Consider the following 20,228-nt stretch of genomic DNA (forward strand, 5'->3'; position numbering starts at 1 on the left):
CACAATGCTAACACTTCACAGTACAAGATTAAAATTAATCTAGCCAACTGCCAGTACAGGAAGAGGCAATCCTTCAAGGACCCTGATCCGGAGCCCTGTGGATCCTTAAAGGTACAAAGTGGCACTCTGATGGACAGCTAGTCCAAATCTTTCACCACCAGCATAATAGGAGCCCTGTCTGCTGCCCTTCAGCGCTTTCACACATGCTAAATAATTCAGTTTCAACCTACTTTGGCGACGGTTTGCAAGTGGATTTTGCCATTTCACACAGTATAATCCAGTTGCAAAGTGGATTGAAGGTATGTTATTTACTACGTGTGAAAGTGCTCGTCTTGACAGTTATAGTGGCTGCTGCATTTTGAACCAGCTGAAGTGTCCAGATCTTTTTAAAAAAAGCAGTCCCATGTAAAATGCGGATCAATGATGTAACTTGGATATAATCAGAGCATGAATCATTGTGGCCAGATCATACCTTTGGGGGAAGGGCGTATCAAATTGAGTTGATAAAAGGGAACACATGTCTCAGAGGAGACCCAAGCCTGGAATTGAATCCAAAAGCACCCTGAAGGGTAAAGCCAACCTCCTTCGGGACAAGCTAAAGAAGCTTCTCTTTTGTTAAGCGTATTGTGACGCCTTTTTTTCCTAGTCTTCTTCACTTTTGGAAGTTTGTGGATTCAGCAGTTGCAGACACTGTCTCTTCAATATTTCAATTCTTATTCACACCAATGCCAACTAAATACTGAATGAACAAACACACAAACCCAACGGTCTTTTATACGCTTAATGTCCCCGCCGAACAACCTGGTTGGCTCTTAACAGAGCCTTGTGATTGGACTACAAACAATGCATTTCACTGGTTGCTTTAGGATGCTTAGGGCTGATCCTGCGTTGAGCAGGGGGTTGGACTAGATGGCCTGTATGGCCCCTTCCAACTCTATGATTTTGTGATTCGGTGATTCTGTTACAGCTGATAAGTGGAAGTGGTTGTTCATTGGTTCCATTGCAATCCCGGCATCAGTGCTGCTATTATGTTCAGCTCATCCTAGGGTAGACCTTGCCCAACATAAAACCAGTATTAAACCATCTTGCTAGTTGTCTAATGGGTATGTCTTTCCCCTGGACAAGGCTTTCTCAACCAGGATTTCGTGAAGCTCTGGGATTTCTTGACAGCACTAGACAGCCCCCAAATAAGTGGTCATTAATTAATTTTTTAATTTGTTAAACATTTATCTGGTGATATGACCATATAAGGGGATGGGAAGGGGAGCTACCCCGGATGGACATATATAGAGCTCTGCTTATCAGCTATATTCTGCACGATTGCACCACTTCCGAAACTTCTCAAAGCCTGAAAAATGTTTGAGGGGTTTCTCAATGGTAAAAAAGTTGAGAAAGGTTGCCATAGACAGATTTAAAGCAGCCTAATTTTTTTTGGGGGGGTGACCAATTGGGAAATAGTATGAATCGGAAATTCTTCCATTGTTGCAAGGACCTAAGCAATTTCTTTCCCCCACCCAGCACATGGCTCTTTTTAACCTTAAATTACCTGTTTGGCCAGTCAACGAGCTCCAGCATCCTTTGTAGTTTGGCCCTAAGGAACCATAAAAGATTTTCTTGCCAATTTTTCTTTCTGCACATATTATTTTATATTTACATTTATAACCCATCCCTCATGAACCAGTCATCTTGGATCAGCTTAGAACACTATAACAATAAAACCATACAACAAATACATTAAAATCATACCGTCGGTTACAACTAAAAGCACACTGCCATCCAGAGGGTTTGTGCAGAGCCATTACTTGATAGAAATGCCTCCCACAAGTGAGGGAAGGGGGTATAAGAAAAGAAGCTGAACCAGCAGGAGAGCCCCATTCATGTTCCAGATCCTCTGTGCATACTGACTGCCTGGCAGTAGAGATCCATCTCACAGGCCCTGCGGAACAGTGTTAGTTCCGTCAGGACTCTGATATTCTCCAGGAGCTCATTCCACCAGGTAGAAGCCAGTTGCACTTCATTGGGGCTGGGGACTACCAATCAGTTGGCCATAGCTGCCCAAAGTGTTCTCTGGGGGACATATTCAGAGAATTATGTGCCCATATTAAGTCAGGATGCTGTTTTTTTATTCTCCACATTTCTTTTGCTCCCCCTAATGGTCTCTTCAATCTTTCCTTGTTGTCTCTCTTTACAAGCACCTTTAATGTTCTCTGAGAAAACAGAGAGGGGGGACCACTACAGGGAGCAAAACAGAGGGGGGCACAACCAACAGAAATAATACATGTGGAAAATCAAGTGGAAAACATGGCTAACTTAGCAGTGATCGACAAGAAAGTGGCAAACATGGCTAACTTAGCAGTGATCGACAAGAAAGTCTGTAGCAACAAAAGCAATGAAGAGTCTGGTACCACCTTAAAGACAAACAGATGTACTGTGGCATGACCTTTTTTGGGACTAGGACCTACCGAACAAGCACCTGTTGATCTGAGCGCAAGTTCATGGAACAATTCTATGCCATCTTTCCACCCATTCAAGATCCCTAAGGCAGCAATCGAGAGAAGATTACGTGATTTCAACAATTAAAAGCATTTAAAAATACAGCATAATTCAATAAACATACAACACCAGAGACAGGGAAGAAGGCCAATAATCATTATTGGGGTATGTGAAACAAAAACACAACAGTCTCTACAAGTTAGCCTTTTAAAGAACCTTTTTTTTTTTACAAAAATACATTTTTGCACTTGAACTTGAATCCTGCTATCAGAGACCTCAGCTCCAGATCCCTAGAGCTTTACACCTAACTCCTCAGATAACTAAATCACCCAGTAGCAAGGCTTCCAGTTCAATAGAGCAGTGGTCCCCAACCTTTTTATCACCGGGGACCGGTCAACGTTTTACAATTTTACTGAGGCCCGGGAGGGGGGGGTAGTCCTTTGCCGAGGAACGTCACCACCGCCACCTGAGCCTCTGTTCCGCTTGCTCTCCCAATGGCGTCCCTGACTTCCCACCACCCGCTGGGAGGCACTGCCTGCAGCAGCTGCGCAGTGCCACGCAGTGCCATGCCAAGGGGGAGCCCTAGCCATGGCGGCCGCCGAAGAGCACCAAATGTTAGCCGGCGGCAGAATGGTAGGGCAGCCCCAGAGGCAGCAGCCGGGGAGGAGGACGAGGAGGAGCCGCAGCCCGGTACCGACTGATCTACGAACCGGTCCCGGTCCCCGGACCGGGGGTTGGGGACCACTGCAATAGAGAATTGTAAGAACTGAAGATAATGTGCACCTAAAAAAACCACAGCATTATCACTGAGGTGTGCAACAGAAATCAGACCTATTCTTTTCTAAGTGTTCTGTGTAAGCTTTGGCTTATGCCTGCAGTACTGACAGGCACTGAAAGGAATGTGACAATTGGCCAGAGCATCATAGAAGCACTTACATGGTTATACTTGTGAATACCTTAACGATTTGGAGGAAGACAAATATTATTGTTATTACTTCTTTAAATGCACTAGCAGGGAGAGCCGAACAATTACCTCCAATTATTTAATACTTCAAGCAAGGAGAATTAATTTCTGTATATATTATTAGCATCTTCCCCCACTGGGATATCTCCATTGTTACGCTATGGCGCACTGTAGTCAGAAGGCTCAGAGCTACTGCGCGTGCTTTTAAAAGAGGTAAATCTAAATAGATTACATTATTAATATAGATTATTCTTATTGCGATAGCAGCAAGGGGCCAATTGAAAACTGAACCCTACTGTGACTGTGACTATATGGGCATAAAGGATTAACTCCATTCCCAAACTATGCAGAAAGTATGTACAAAAAGACAATGTTATTTTGCAGATGAAAACTCCTTTGAAAATATACTCTGCATAGGGGTGTGAAAACCTAGGGGCGGGGGGAGCTGGAAAGGTTCAGGAATAGGGGAGGGGCTCTCTTTTCCCTCAACCATGAAGTACCATCTTCTCCTGTACATTCCTGGCTACGAACTAAAATCACAGGAAGAGGCCCTCTTGACTGTCCCATTGATCAAAGGAAGCACATATCATAGGTACACAAGAGAGAGCCTTTTCAGTGACATCCCCATGATTATGCAATAGAGGTGCACCCAGCCCCTTCACTCTCAGCCTTTAAAAGGCAGCTGAAAACAGCTTTATTTACAATGGCATCTGGCAGTTCTAAATGGCTGGTTTTAATTTGTGTTTATTGGGTATTTTATTGTATCGTCAGCATTTACTGCATTTGCATCGTCAGCCATCGAGTGTGGAACATATGCATCTCAGGATTTCAGTGTCACTATGACAAACACGGGGCCATTTCAACTGACTCCGGGTCCAACACATATATCTGGACACATTATCTGTTCTGTTCATTTATTGAAGAAGAAGAAGAGTTGGTTCTTATATGCCGCTTTTCCCTACCTGAAGGAGGCTCAAAGCAGCTTACAGTCGCCTTCCCATTCCTCTCCCCACAACAGACACCCTGTGAGGTGGGTGAGGCTGAGAGAGCCCTGATATTACTGCTTGGTCAAAACAGTTTTATCAGTGCCGTGGCGAGCCCAAGGTCACCCAGCTGGTTGCCTGTGGGGGAGCACAGAATCGAACCTGGCATGCCAGATTAGAAGTCTGCACTCCTAACCACTACACCAAACTGGCTCTATTGATACGATTTTACACCATCCCTCTCAGCAATTACTGCCTTTGGGCAGGAAGCAGGTGAGCTGATAATGGAAGGGTACTTAGGACCTCAGTTGTTATGGACAGATCATGATTGGAATAGGTTACATCTCAAGACCCCAGAACGTCGGCAGACATAGTTTGCTCCAGAGGAATGATGGATCCATACTGTTTCTTGAATGTTCTACGGCACGGGTAGTCAACCTGTGGTCCTCCAGATGTTCATGGACTACAATTCCCTTGAGCCCCTGCCACAGGTTGACTACCCCTGTTCTAGGGGATTTTCTACCTAGAGTGGGCTGGCAGTTCTGCTGAGGCCCCAAATGAAAATGACCTGGAATGTTAACAAAATTGCTCCAGAGTGCCCTCTACCCCTATGGAAAGTTGAGCATCCTCCTCAACTTCCAGGCCACGAGCTCAATGAAAATATATGGAAGACTAGATATTAAGCCCGCTGTGGCCAAAATACAGCGGGCCCTAGCATGATGGGTAGGTGGAGGGATGGGGCGAAGGAAGGAGGAAAAGGAGAAAGAGAGACAGAAAGACAGAAAGAAAGGGAGGAAGATAGAGACAGAAGAAGAGGGAGAGAAACAGGTAGCCAGAAAGAGGCAGATGGAAGAGAGGGAGGAAGGGAGAAAGGGAAAAACCAAGGGAATGCTGGGAGGAAGGGAAGGATAAAGGGAATGCTGGGAGGAAGGGAGGAACAGGGTAAGGTTTTTATCCCGGACAGGGCCCGCCCTAACTCCTCCCCACTTGCCCTTACTCCTCCGGAGTGGGGGGGCAGGTTAAAGATGGCTGGAATAATGGTGGAGAAAGCCTCATTCCAATTACTGAATATGGGTTACCATTGATTTTCCAATCTACCATGTAGCAGTGATTGTTATGAAAATAATCTTGCTTCTCGGCAGCATGGGCACCTTCTACATTCCAAACTGCAGAGGACTTTTTGTAACATTGTGACAACTGACCAGATATTTTGTCTTAAAAACAAAGTTCAACCAGGTCACCCAGCTGGCTGCATGTGGAGGAGCAGGGAATCAAACTCGGCTTGCCAGATTAGAACTCCGCACTTCTAACCACTACACCAAGCTGGTGCAGCCTACAAAACCTACCAGGAACAGTAAATTCATGGAAGATCTTGGTTCCTCTCTACTTACTCACACTAAAACCAATGGGTTTTACAAGTAGTACATGTGAATGAACAAAGACAAACATTCAATCGTATAGCAAAACAAATCACTTGGCTGGATCCACCAGTCTGCCCATTTGTGGCAAGTATAGGAATCTCAAGTTTGGTCACTAGTTTTAGGAGTTCCAGGCCCCAAAACGAAAGGAATCAGAAAGTCCTGGGCTCAAGTGACCTCCAGAATCACCACCTCCCATGTTCTTTGCAATGCGAACTAAGCTAAGTTTTAACTTTTCTTCCTCATTTACTACCACTAAAACAGACTAACATTCTATTATGCCTGTATGAAAAGGGAGGCGATGGGAAAGCACCCCTTTACTACTTTAGTACATTACAGGAAAACACTAACTCTCACCGTCTACTCATATCAGCAAAGGTATGCTGCTATGTTATTAAATATGTTCTAAGTGGCCAACCAGGATTCATGATGAGTTGAGACCAGGACTAAGGTGCGGCCTGCGGGCGCGGCCCGATGCCCTGCCGGTCCCCAGCCTCAGAAAGGTTGGGGACCACTGCTTTAGAGAACCCCAATGAGGCCTCTGCCATCCCCAGATGACATCCCTAAATCTCCAGGAGCTCCCCAACCTGAATCTGGGAACTCTAGTCCCCATCCCCCATCAGTGACCAAAGGCAACCTGACAACCCTAAAAGTAAGAGAGCAAACAGAGAACTATGGAAAAGAGAGAAATTAAGGAAAAGACCACTTTTTTTTTGGGGGGGGGTATTTTACTATCACAGACTAACCAGGCTGTCCCTTTGCCAAATCTGGCTTGTTCAGACAAAACTATGGCACGGGGAAACTATAGGAAGAGGAAAACCATTGACTGTTGAAGACAACAACCTTATTATGAGGCTGCATCCTGGCAATGACTGTACCTTGTCATGGCTGGTCTTGCCTTGCATCAGTGTTGGCTTGGTTGACGGGTTCAGAAGGATCAGAAGAAGAAGAGTTGGTTCTTATATGCCGCTTTTCCCTACCCGAAGGAGGCTCAAAGCGGCTTACAGTCGCCCTCCCATTCCTAGTAACAAGTAACAAGGGTTTCCCTTCTAGTAACATTGCATGAAGGCCGAGCCAGCAGAGTCTGAATAACTCCTGTTTATTATGCTCTGCCTTTACTGCATCCTTACTGGCTGCAGTGCAGAACTGTCTCAGAACACATTATTGTTTTCAATGCGCCTGTGCAAGACAACAAATTTTCCCATGTAGCAGAAGTTCAACACGGAGCCCTCCATAGTGTATCAGAAGCCACCACTAACAACATGAAGGCCCCCCCATGTGGTTAGGATGATCCACAGTGCATTCAACCCACTACTAGCCTTGCTATTATATAAAAGCTGTCCATGTGGGCTCACGTCTAGGATGGCAGTAAGAGAACCAGCCCCCAATCGCAATGAAGTATAGCAGGTAAAGTGTAAGAAGGGTAACATCAAGCTGAATAATTAGTCATGTTAAAACATTTGCCAACGTGAACTACGTAGGCAGATGCATACAGAAAGAACAGAAAGGCGAGCTGGGGAGAAAGTTCCCAGTGGGTCACTGCCCTGCCCAAAGGCTGCTGGTGGCCAGAAGCAGGCTCAGCCAAACTCCAGTGGTTCTAGGAGCTCTTCAGGGCTGCTAAGATTGTACCCCGATGGCAGCAATGGAGGAAGCAGCATATCTGTCGCCTTGACTTACCCCTGCTGTCCGAGCAGCCCCTTGGACATGTAAACCTCAGCAACTGACAACCACAATCATATCTGGCCTGCTTATGTTTTTCCTGCCGCGGGTTTTCTAAATGCTAGAATGCATGATGGTGATGCTCCCTTAGTAACGTACCTGAGGTGACATGGAGATTCCTACCTCAGGTTGTAGAGATCAATTCAACAGCACACGCTTATTTCACCTGCAGTGGACTTCTGAGTCTTTTAGAAGGCTGGCCAATCAAGCACAAGTAGATCACTCATTGATAGGAACTTCCTAAGCAGAATTATGCTCTTTTGGCTCTTTAAGAATTCAGTAGCCTTACAAAGGTGTGAAACTGCCTAGGACTGCACGGTTAGGAACTTCCCAGGTAGAAGGGCGGATATCTGTTTCCATCAGAAGTGGGAAATAGTCAACTATGTATAGATGTTGGCAAGAATGTTCTAGGTTTGAACTAAGGGCACATGTGAGATGACAGGAGGTGCCTTCTCACTGCTAGAAGTCAGACCTCTCTGAAGGACCACCTGTAATTTATGTTGTAAAATTTAAAAACTGCTTTAAAAAACAAACTGCTTTAGAGGTCTGATCTTATACAGCACTGAGATTGTCATGAATACCCTCACTCTGACTTAATCTCAGTGATTTTAGAGCTTCTTGTGGCGCAGAGTGGTAAGCAGCAGAAATGCTGTCTGAAGCTGTCTGCCCATGAAGTTGGGAGTTCGATCCCAGCAGCCGGCTCAAGGTTGACTCAGCCTTCCATCCTTCCGAGGTTGGTAAAATGAGTACCCAGCTTACTTGCTGGGGGATAAAACGGTAATGACTGGAGAAGGCACTGGCAAGGCCACCCTGTACTGAGTCTGCCATGAAAACGCTAGAGGGCGTCACAACCAAGGTTCAGACATGACTTGGTGCTTGCACAGGGGATACCTTTACCTTTACCTTTATCCCCACTCTACAGATTGGACTGTAATGCAGTTTTGTCCTAAATCAGTATTTCCAGACATGGTGTCTACAGCACCTACTAGTGAGTGTCCCAGTGTCCACTTTCATCTGGAGTATTGGAGATAAAATGTTAGACAGGGAGCTTGGGTCAGTCCCTGCCAGCCACCTGACTAGCAAAACACTGGCTAGATGGGTCATAATCGTATGCTATATCTTGTCCATAGAAACAGACTTTATTATGTCAATATGGTCACTCAGGGACGAATTCCTCTTTCTTCAGAAACCAATTGTACAGTTTCTACCTGGGAAAGTGAGTAATTCCAGAAAGACAAAAAGCGTGGTATGTGTAATTGCATGGTATATTCACTGCATGAAGCCTGTGCCAGCCAGCTCAAATACATATGTGAATCATTCCTCAGTCTGTATCAAATATCTGTATCAAGCACTAATGATAATATCTGGCCATCTAAACATCAACAACTATGCAGCAATTACAAATAATTTCAAAGCGTTCAGATCCACCAGATGAGTTCATTCTTAGCCACAGTGTATATAGTAAACCACACTCTTTAAAATAAGGCCACAATACATCAAAATATGGTAATATTCTCTAATCAGATTACAAGTTGTTCATTGCTTTCCAATTTAAGGTAATCCATTACACACACCGTGGTGCATTGTACTGTCGATTCACAGAAACCGTCCATTCACATGCACAGCTCAGCAGGACTAGCTCAATATGCCACATGATGCTTCAATGTATTTGCGACAATGTTAGGAGACCTATTTAACAACAGTCAGCTAATTTTAAATGATGCCATGAATTAACAGAGCACAAAGAACACCGTGCAGTGTGAAGGTAAAACAGTAAAGAAATAAACTCCTTTGCTAAATACTCTGTAGTTCAACAGATCTGTCTGTTAATGGATGTCTTTCTTGCTACTGGCTGGTGTTGAAACTGGACTGCTGGAAGTAACAGCTGCTTTTGAGCAAGTGGAAGGTTACCTCATCATGGTTAGATAGATCTGTAAACAAGGGCAAACCCTGTATTGTACTCCTGTTGTCTTTCATAGCAAATATGTGTTGTGCCCAGCCTTGATCTGAATTATCTATTAGAAATAATGACCTTGTCCTTGATTTAGCACCCCTATCAATAGACCAGTCAAATATTATCTGTTGACAATGACCAATAGTAAACGGTCATTGTCAACTGATAGGATTTGTCTGATCAATTGGTGGGGGGGTGCCAAATCAAGGACAAGGTCATTTTTTCTAATAGATGACAGTAGTCAAATATCCCAGCGTTTCATTTGTTAGCAAGGGCAGCAGTAAGGACTTTTTTTTGCCCACCAGCCAGCAACCAGGCGGCGGGGGGGGGGGGGAGCGGGGGGAGAAACCAAGGAGCCTAGTTCAGTTTCTCCTTTAGGATACCTGTTACAACTTCAGCCACTTCCAAACAGGATCAGGACACAGGTTATCACCAGTCGCAAAGGGTCATTTCTTCAGACCTCTCTTGCTTGCTGCAGCAGGAACTAATAAGCAACCATTCCCTGTTACTTTGCTTTATATCTCCTTCATTTTTCCCTTTCATTTTGTAACTGTAGATTGATTTTGGTGTCCCGGCATAAAAGCCAAAAAGAATTGTTGACATTTATTTTTAAAGTTATACTAATTAAAATTGAGCAACACCCCCCCCCAGCCCCAATTCAGAGTCATGTCATTTGTTCATTTAAATTCTCATGTTCGATCCTTTCGCATCATCAGAATTATTAAAACCAGTCATATTAGGAAATCAATCCAAATGCTGTTTCAATGGAAAACAAATTTCCAAGTGCAACTTCCTCGATGGATGCAAGTGGGATGAAATTCTCAGGCCAATGAATCTTCTTTCCCAATTTTGCAGCAGCTAAGTGAATGGATTTCCATTTTATAGGCAATTTAAATTCTCAACTGCACAGGGAGAGAGGTGTCACGTCTGATGCCCGAATTGATTTCATTGTTTCACAGCACCAATTAAGCACTCTGTAAATAGTTCCACAGTCCTGATTCCATCCATCCTCACAACACCCTTGTGAAGGAGGCTCTCCAGGTACCTGGTGAGGTTCATGGATGCAACAACTTGCCCATGCTCACCTACTGGCCCCACAGCTGAGCTGGCACTGAAAATTAGGTCTTCAACACTCCATCTGCTATGTTAAACCTCTCCTCCAGTCCTCACCTGCATCAACAATGAGTTAAGTGCCATAGCAGTACTTTTAAGGCACAGAAAACTGCTAAACTCTACCAATCAAGTTGGGCTAAAGCGGTGAACATAAAGTGCAACACATTAACAAAATAACGTCTAGGGCAACCCATCATCGGTGGCACTGCCCATAAATATCCTGGTTTGGCAACACCGCGTTAGATCAGACAGCAAGATTAGACAACATTGGTACAATTTAATTACCTCCCAAACAGACTGCATGGATAAATAGAATTAATCAGAGAGGATGCTTGAATCATGTAAGCTAGATAAAATGTTATTTAAGATCCTTCACTTTACTAATCACTATGACTAAAAGAAAATTAAAACATCAAGAGGTAGTTGATCAAGCAACTGAACCCTTGACCTAGTTGGATGGTTGGTTACACTGCAACAGGGGTGGGCAAACTGTGGCCCTCCAAATGTCCATGGACCACAATTCCCATGAGCCCCTTGGCAGCAAATGCTTGCAGAGGCTCGTGGGAATTGTAGTCCATGGACATCTGGAGGGCCAAAGTTTACCCACCCCTGCACTACAACATGAGGAATGCTTGCCTTTGGCCCAATTCTATTCATATTTTCTTCAAAGTAAATCCCAATGTGATAAATGGAGCTGACCTCCAAGTGACGGTGGATAGGATTGCAGTCTTAGAGGTTCCAAGGAAACCTGGGTAAAATGCCTTTGCGATTGAGCTTTCAGTTGCATTATTTTCTCCCACTTCTGAACCCCAACTGTTCAGTATTGGGAGTGTCATAAAGACTTGTTATGGAATCAACTACAAAGAGTGGAGCAAAGTCACCAAATCAGTAGATACTTGGCTGGTTGCTTGATGATGTCAAGCCCCATGGTTTGTTTCCTGCAGTTTCAATAGTCATATCTACCCCACAGCTACAACACAAAAGGCATTATTAGCGTGAGCATAAGAAATAGAAAGTGAGATACATACAACTTGCTGAAATGGAAAGGGCAGTGCGGCATGAGGAATAACTATTTTAAATTATTGCTTTAAAAGTCAAATTTGGAGAAGGGTTACAGGGGTCGATGGTTGTACATATGCCTGCAAGAGCCAGTTGCTGAGAGTTTGCAAGTTATAAATGTTTAATAATAATAATAAGTAAGTTATTTACAATAAAACCATCCTTTTTAACAAGGAATATTTTTAGAATCTCTCATGTTAAAAAGCAATTCCCCTCCCACACATATGCACACTCACGCCAGAAAACCCTTATTTCAGGAATTTGGGTATTTAATAACCGAGGGCTATTTTTATTTTAAAAATTGCAAAAGCAAGCCAGTATAATTTCTATTTTCATAATGTGGGTAACTGGGAACTCATCAAAGTTTAATGCTAAAGTATATTTATACTTCCTTATAACCAAAATGCATCCATAAATTAGTTACTTGGAAGAATATTAAAAAGACAGCCTAACACTCTTACATGTGAGAGGGAACACCAGTCAAACTTAATGGAAAGCTGTGCATTACAAATGCCAAGTGTACTTTTTGAAAAATAAAACAAATCGGCACCATATCAGAATAACTGCTCACACAAATAGCAGACAGACTGCAAATACCCAGATGGTCACTTCAGAACAGACAGGTCTTTATTGTACATAATTAGTCAGATAATTATCATCATAAATATAAGTTACTGCAGTAGACTCACTTGCATTGAGGGATGAATGTTGCCACTCTCAAATGCTTTGGCGTGCGCTTAATATCAGAGCATGGCTTTTCAATGACATTATAGATTCATCAAAAGAATAAATAGATACATTGCTGTGCTTTCCCTCAAATATTTTTCAACATTCCGAAACATACAGGAAGAGGAGGACAGAAAACACCAGCTATGCAAATACCACATGTGCCAGGGAAAATGTATGTCAAAGCAATTTGAAAACACATCTGTGCAAAGGTTTGCATGCAATTACTGAGCACGCACCTTGGAATACATTGAGTGGCATACTGGGACTATGCTGTCATGAGTTATTTATTTTTACAGTGTGTGGAACCAGAAAGGTGGGGGGGGAGTTAAAACACCTCAGCTGGCTACCAGCTACCTTAAAAAGTACGGAGTGTCAAACTGGAAGTACAAGAAATATTTCTGCAGTCACAGCCATGGTCATTCCCTGTTAGGCCAACCACTACACCAGCTAGCTAGCTACACTGAAGCCGACTTCTGCGCAGAACTGTTGATACAAAAGTGAAGAGCCAGTAAGGCTTTGGGGGAGCTTGTGCTTTCTAGCTAACAGTCTGGAACCCCTTCTACTCTGCTCCTCCCCTCTGTCTCCACAAGCAGCCAAATCCAACGCCTGCCCCTCTGCACTAATTTGGGTTGACCCCCAAATGCCTAGGACTGCAGTTTTAAATGGTACACCAGGGGTAGTCAAACTGCGGCCCTCCAGATGTCCATGGACTACAATTCCCATGAGGGGCTCCTGGCAATTGTAGTCCATGGACATCTGGAGGGCCGCAATTTGACTACCCCTGTGGTACACCATGCCACGAGGCGACTGCCACACCAACCCTGCTGGAGCCATTACTTGGAAGGAAAACCAATGGATCCTTCTAGAATGCGTGAGGTGTTTGGGGCCGGGCAGTGGTCTGAGAACTGCAGTCCTCCTCCCCAGGAAACAGAAGTTAGCCCTGCCAAAATGGCCCTTATCTTGGAGTAGGCATCTCAGCAACACAGTCCTCCTTGTTTCAGAGGAACAATCATTTCCCAGAGTTTTTGAAATGGCAGCCTCTCTCTCTCACTCACTCACACAGAGAGAGAGAGAGAGAGAGAGAGAGAGAGAGAGAGAGGAGAGCCCCTCCTCAAGCAGAGATCTTTGTCCTCTCCGAGAAAGGAACCAGGCCGGCCAGCTCCTCCGCGCTGAGCTAAACAGGGCTACCTCCGCAGAAAAGAACCGGACGAGACCCTTGCGTTGCGGGCTGAGGGCAGGAGGAGGGATCCATCCATCCAAAGTTTATATTTCGCACTTTCTGCGCCTCTTTCCCAGACCCTCCCCCGAGCAGGGAAGAGCCCCTTCTCAGGCGTCTCTCTCCGTCTCTCTCTCTCTCGCTCCCCCCCCCCTGCGCCGTTCCTCAGCCCTGCAGGCTTTCACGCTTTATTACTGGTAATGAACTTGCGGGCGGAGGAATTCTTCACAGCGGGCGCTGCAGATGGAAGGTCACCGTCCGCCTCCCGTCTCTCTCCCTCACACACACACACACACACACACACACACAGCGCGGTCGCTCTCGAGCAGCTGCGTCGCCACTCACTCCTCGCCGACATGCCGGAGCGCAAGCGAGGCTCCAGCCCCGAAATCCTTAGGCGCGGCATCTGTTCGAAACGCAGCGGAGGTAGTTTTTGTGCTGCTCGGTGGAGCCTGGAGAAAAACCCGGCGCCTAGCGTGGCGCCCCCCCCCCCCCGCCCCTGAACAAGAGGCAACCCGCAAAGAGGGGAGCCGACCGACCGTGAAGGAGTTCGCTTCCCTCCAACGCCAACTCAGCGCCTGCGGTATTGACGCGCGCACAAGACGCGGATCGTCGGCACACAAGCTGGCCCGTCTGGAGCTGGCCCGTCCTCCCGGCCATCGTCTTGAACCTGCGCCTTGGGGGAACCGTCGGTTTCAACTGGACCGGGTGGACCAGGTTGAAAGGCCAAGATCCTCCTTAGGCGCTAACGTCAGGCGTAGAGAGAAACGGACAAGGCGGTGGTCCAAACGCACTCTGCACATGCTTGCTCTCTTCGTTATTTTGTTTATTTTTATTAGGAATCCTCCATTCCGGCCAGGCGGAGCTTTCCAAGCAGGCTTCTCGGCTGCCCCCTGCGAGTTTTACTGCAGTTCCTCCTTGGCTGGTTGCACCCCAAGCCGTCCACGGTGCAAAACCCCCCCTGCTAGGGCGGCCAGGCTTCCCACTGGCACGCTCAGCGTCTTCTTGCTCCAATTCCACTCCAACCACCATTCCAAAAGTAGCCCTCCGGCCTCGTCCAGCTGCTTTCCGAGCGGAACCCAGCCGACTGCCGGTTCCCGAGACTTTTACCCCCCCCCCCAGCAGCCCTGGTAGGGCTCCACCGCCCGCTGCCTGCCCCCCCCCTCCTCGATCTAACGGGGAGACCGCGACCGCCTCGCTTCGCAGGGATCTGCGTAAGGGCCGTCCAGTCGCTGCCAACGTATCGCCACGGGGCGAGGGGTTTGGGAGCAAGAGGCGAGCAGAGGTGCTCAGCCAGCTAGCGCCTCTGCCGAGCAGCCCGGGGTCCCCTCCGAGTCCGAAGCAGAGCTCCAGAGATCCGACGAGTCGGGGCTACAGGACCACTTCCCGCTCGGCCCCCTTTCTGCACTCCCCGAACTCAACTTCGACGTGAACGTGCGTGGAATCGGCCACGCCTGTCAGGCTTCACAGTGACCTCCGCCTCCGATGTATCCCCTCCACGAATAAAACACGAGCGACCCTAACTACGGATCGTAAATATTTCCTCTCAAAGGACCGGGGGGGGGGGGGCGGACCAGCCACATATCATATATCAGCCCTCTAAGGTGGCGGACAGACCCACCCCACGATCTCTTTCTGGCCGGTTGTGCCTTTGACTACAGAGCCGTTCATCGGCATGGACACCGCCACTTGGCTGTCGGGGTAGTCAACCTGTGGTCCTCCAGATGTCCATGGACTACAATTCCAGATGTCCATGGACTACAATTCCCATGAGCCCCTGACGCTGTCAGGGGCTCATGGGAATTGTAGTCCATGGACATCTGGAGGACCACAGGTTGACTACCCCTGCTCTAGGCAATGCCACCGGGGGCTGGGGGGACGGGGAGAAATGAGCCGGGGAGCGTCCGGGGAAAGTTGTTCGAGTGCGTCTGAGGAAAAGAAGGCTAAGAGATCTGCATGACCAATTCGGACCCCCATGCCGCCAAAGCCTACGGAGCGAGACACGGACCCGCCACCTGCCTTGGGAGGAGCACCAACGAGCGGCCCGGCGCTTTCGCCCAGTGCGCGGCGGCGAAGCTTACCTGGCACGCGAGGAGCCGGGCTCTAGGAGTCCCACCGGGGAGACGGAGCGGGGATCGTCGCTCGCCCCATCGAGAGCGACCCTTAATGCTCGGACTGCGTCGCTTCCGCGCCTGCGGTGGCGGCAGCGAGGCGGCCGCTTGGCCTTTATGCGGCCACCTGTGCCCGCTGGAGAAAGAGGTTCGCTGGCCCGGGCGGAGCTAGTTCCAGGACGGCTCCAAGGAAGATCCGTGGGAGGAAAAACCGAGGCCAGATTTGGATCGGAGAAAACGAAGTCTGGAAGTTCCAGAAACGGACGAAATCTGCGCGAAAACCACACGGCGCCTTCGCCTCCTGCCGCTCGTCTCGGCGGCGCACGGCGCACGGGCGCCCGCTCTCACCATGCAAAAGTACGGAGCGGCTCGCGAGCCCTCCCACGCCAGTTTGAAAAGGCTCCGGAGCGGCTGGCTCTGATTGGGCGGCGATCGGCTCGCGCCGCCCGCCCCTTTCCCAGACCCCGTCACGCTCGCGCCTCCGCCCCCAGGTAAGGGGTCGCCAGCCCCTCCCCCGGGGAGGGGCGCGTGGCAGGCGCGGGGATCCTGCCTGGAAGGAAGCGCGAGCCGTGGCACGCGCGGGGGGCGGGGGTGAGGCGGTCGCCGAAGGGCACGGCTGCTTCCCCTGTTAATTGGATTCTTGCGTAATTTACTCGGGAATCAAACTTCATCGAACCGAACGCGTGCGCGTTTGGGCTTGCAGACGGACGTCCCGATCCGACCCTGAAGGCGATTGGAAAAGTCATTTGCCGACGGAGCGTGACATTGTAGCCCAGGAAGTTTGTGCCTGCACACGAAAGCTCCTACCTTGAATAAAAACGTGTTGGTCTTAAAGGTGTCACTGGGCCCACGGAGTGTGTTTGTGTCTCCGCCCCATTGGTAGTCCGCCTTTCTCGGTGAGACTAGGGAGATTACAGAGCTAGAAAACAACCTCGTGACAGCAGTCCAGATTAGGGTTGGCAGCTTCCGGGTGGTGTCTGGGGACAACTCCCACTGTGAATTACAACTGAGACTCAGACTACAACTTAGTGACCATGGGCACTGTGGCACCCACTGGTCCCTTCTCCAGAACCTGCTAAGTGTTATTAGGAAGTGGGTGGGGCCAGATATGGCATTTGCCCAATAAGGGCTCTGATTGGCTATGCAGTTTTTTTGTAAGGTTGTTTTGGCGGCAGCTGCTACTATGGCACAAGGATCAATTCTGTATTTCCAAAGCTAAGCTGCGGTGATCATTTGTGGCAGGCTGTGCCTCTTCTACACCCACCCTGCTGAGTCAGAACTCCAAATGGGCCTGCAGGCTGAAAACACTGGGGACACCTGGACTACAGAGAACAGTTCCCTACCCTCCCCCAATACATCTGTAAGAATTCCCCATCCTGTAGTTAGTAACTATAGCCTGATCCTAAACACTGTTATTACCTGAGCCTAAGTCTCCCTCCACTCACTATTGAGTCATTTATCCTCTGTGGATGCCTCTGCACTTAGGCTCAAGTCTTAATCCTACAGCGATAGTAATGATTAAACAGTAATGAAAGCAGAGCATCTTTCTTAGCAGGAGCTCTTGCACTCAGATGGCTTCTGTTAAGCATGGAAAGTGATGTTCAAGATAGACACTATTAAAGATGCATTGGAAAGTAGGTGGAGTTGGTTACCATGTTTGCCAGAAAGAAAGATAACCCCAAGTGTATGACACTTTCCCCAAAAGGTTATACACAAAGAGGTTTTGCGGGGGAGAGTCTCTGGAGCCTTAGCCCAGCCTTTCTCAGCTTTTTGATGTGAAACCATCTTTTGGCACGCTTGGTGAAACGGAAGTGAAGTCCATAAGTCCCACCCACCGAGCACACCAGAAGACCTTGAGTGGCAGCAGCCACAGACGGGGCCAATGGTGGTGGTGGCGGTGGCCAAGGAGGTTGGTCCAGCTGCGAGGGTGCCACAGCAGAGAAGAAGGCCATCCCAGCCATGGAGTCAGAGGCTGCAGAGGCTGTCCCAGCTGCGGAGCCAGAACCTGCAGTGGCCGGGACAGCTGCGTTGACAGAGAAGGTCGGGGCCACAGCAGTGGTGGGGCATACAGGTGCCAGCCCAGCTGTAGAGCCAGAGCCCGTGATGGTTGGGGCAGCCATGGTGGCAAAAAAGGCTGGACCAGGTGCAGCAGCAGAGCTCATCGAGCCTGGCCCAGCCACGGAGCCTGAACCCACCGCGGCTGGCACAGCCATGGAGGTGGAGCCCACAGAGGCCGGCACAGCTGTGGCACCTGTGTGTGTGTGAAAGAGAAAGAGGGAGGGGGGAAGGTCCAAGAAGGACGTCATGGAAGTGAAAGGTAAGGGGGTGAGGCAAGGGAGGAGAGGAGAAAGGAGTCTGTGCCCACCCCTCCCTTATTGTATTCCATATAAGGGGTAAGAATCCTTGTCAGAAGTTTTGTTTACCAATTAGGAACCCCTGAAACATTCTTCAGGCTTCAAGAAACCCCAGAAGCTGCACAATCCTGCAGAATATGGCTGGGAAACATAGAGGTGTACAGGCCCACTCAGGGCCTCTCCCCTTCCTACCCTCTCCAGGTCCATCATTGGCCATTGGGGGGGGGGGTCAACATGACCATGTATGGTCATATCACCTAACAATTTTTAATAAAATATATTTTAAATTAATTAAGTCCTACTCATTCAGGAAACCCTTCCAGGGCTGTCAAGAAACCGCAGGGTTGAGAAAGCCTGCTCTAGGCAAAAGTCCAGATTGGAGACTCCAATCTGCAGCCCCAAACTCATAGAGGTTGTCACAGCCCCATCCAGGGTGAGTAGGCATCGTCGGTAGAAGCTCAGCCAGCTGGAGCTCCAGGGAAGGTCTGGATGGGTGCACCCAGCAGTCACACTGGCCAACTGCAGCCTACCTGCCTGTGCCCCAGAGGGGAAAGGAAAACTGTAGGTAGTGACCGCCAAGCCAGCTGACTGCCACTCACCTACCCAAGCCCCCCAAGGGGGCAGGTATAGCCACTTCCAGTTCCTGGTTCTTTCCCCTTCTTGGGGGAATGGCAGGATCATGGGTAATCAGGGGCCCACCCAGCCCAGATCCTGGAGCAGCTACCCCATAGCTAAGATTGCCTCTGAGTTTTAATAGCATATGTATCTGCAATCTGTAAGCAAATTTAAGATGAGAGACTCTTTTTCTTGATGGCACGCTTAGAAGAAAAAAGCCTGGCTTTTCAGACAAATAGGATACCATTTGAAAAATGTGACACCTACTCTTTACCATCCTGTTCTGGATGGCTCAGTCTTGTCAGATTGCAGAAGCTAAGCAGGGTCAGCCTGGGTTAGTATTAGATGGAAGTCCACCGAGGAAGGAAGTCCACGGTCGCAACCCACAGGAAGGCAACGGCAAGCCAGCTCTGAATGTCTCTTGCCTTGAAGCTTGGGACAATTCCACAGGGCCTGTAAAACAGCAGTTCCGTCAGGGAGATGGTTGAGGCCAGAAATGACGCTGAAATTCTGGCCCCCTTGCCCAACATGTTAGCCAAGCTTTCGCCATATTTGACATCCACCCCACCCCACTGGGAAATTAAACACAAATTAAAATTTGATTTTAGAAATCAGATTTTAAAATCTGATTTTAGAACATTTTAAAATAAATGTTTTAATATGACATTATTTATGGGTTTTATACATGTTACCTGCTCTGAGCCTTTGACAAAGGCCAGGTTAAAAATAAAATCATTAAAATTCCACTGGGTTGCTATAAGGCAGCTGTGGCTTGATGGGAGGAGGAGGGGAGAGAAAACCCTACTCTGTATTCTGTGGTACCTAGCAGCCATACGTGTTCTCTGTAAAGGGTCATTTTGGAGAAAGGACCTGGACATGGAAGTTATTTATTTGATTGTCTTCTTTCCAGTTGTCCAAGGAGCTCAGGACAAAGCCTGGCCAGTTTTATCCTCGCAACAACCTTGTGAGGTATGTTAGACTGAGAGACAGTAACTGTCCCAGTGAGGTTCATGGCAGAGTGGAGATTCGAACCCAGGTCTTTCTGTGGTCAGTACAATACTACTTGGCACTCAGTGCAGCCCTTAGGCCATTTTCCTGGAAGTAAGTTCCACTGAATATACCTGAGCAGAATTCTGAGTAGCCCTGGATGTTTGGCTCTTTGTTAACTATTGTTTAGTTATTATCTTAACTATTATTGTGGCTCTTAATTACATTATTGTTACAATCTCCATGAAATCTGAATTACTGATAGCACCTTCATCAGACATGTGGTTAAATTCAGCATAAATATCCTTCCAGTCCTAAACCGAGAACATAAAAACAGACAGGTTCAGGGTCACTGTGATCGTAGACAGAATTGCCCTCTTCTAAGAACATGGGCAGGGATAATGAATCAAGTTGTGCAGCATGACACCTGTTTGTTTGTTTGTTTTAAAATACGGATTTTGAGCAGGGTTCCCCAGCTTTCTTGAGCCTGTGGGCACTATTGGAATTCTGATA

At 47.7% G+C, this 20,228-nt stretch overlaps 1 protein-coding gene across 3 annotated transcripts in view; it reads right to left on the bottom strand.

Annotated features, from left to right (window-relative positions):
• Positions 1-16,103, bottom strand: part of TAFA4 (TAFA chemokine like family member 4) — a 170,756-nt gene extending 154,653 nt beyond the window's left edge. For all 3 annotated transcript variants that reach the window (XM_077325125.1, XM_077325124.1, XM_077325123.1), the window contains exon 1: positions 15,730-16,103. The gene's annotated coding sequence lies outside the window, so the exon portion shown is untranslated. The remainder of the gene's footprint in view (positions 1-15,729) is intronic.
• Between the last annotated feature and the right edge of the window lie 4,125 nt (positions 16,104-20,228).

This window comes from Paroedura picta, chromosome 3, assembly GCF_049243985.1.
Source record: "Paroedura picta isolate Pp20150507F chromosome 3, Ppicta_v3.0, whole genome shotgun sequence".
Lineage (NCBI taxonomy): Eukaryota > Metazoa > Chordata > Lepidosauria > Squamata > Gekkonidae > Paroedura > Paroedura picta.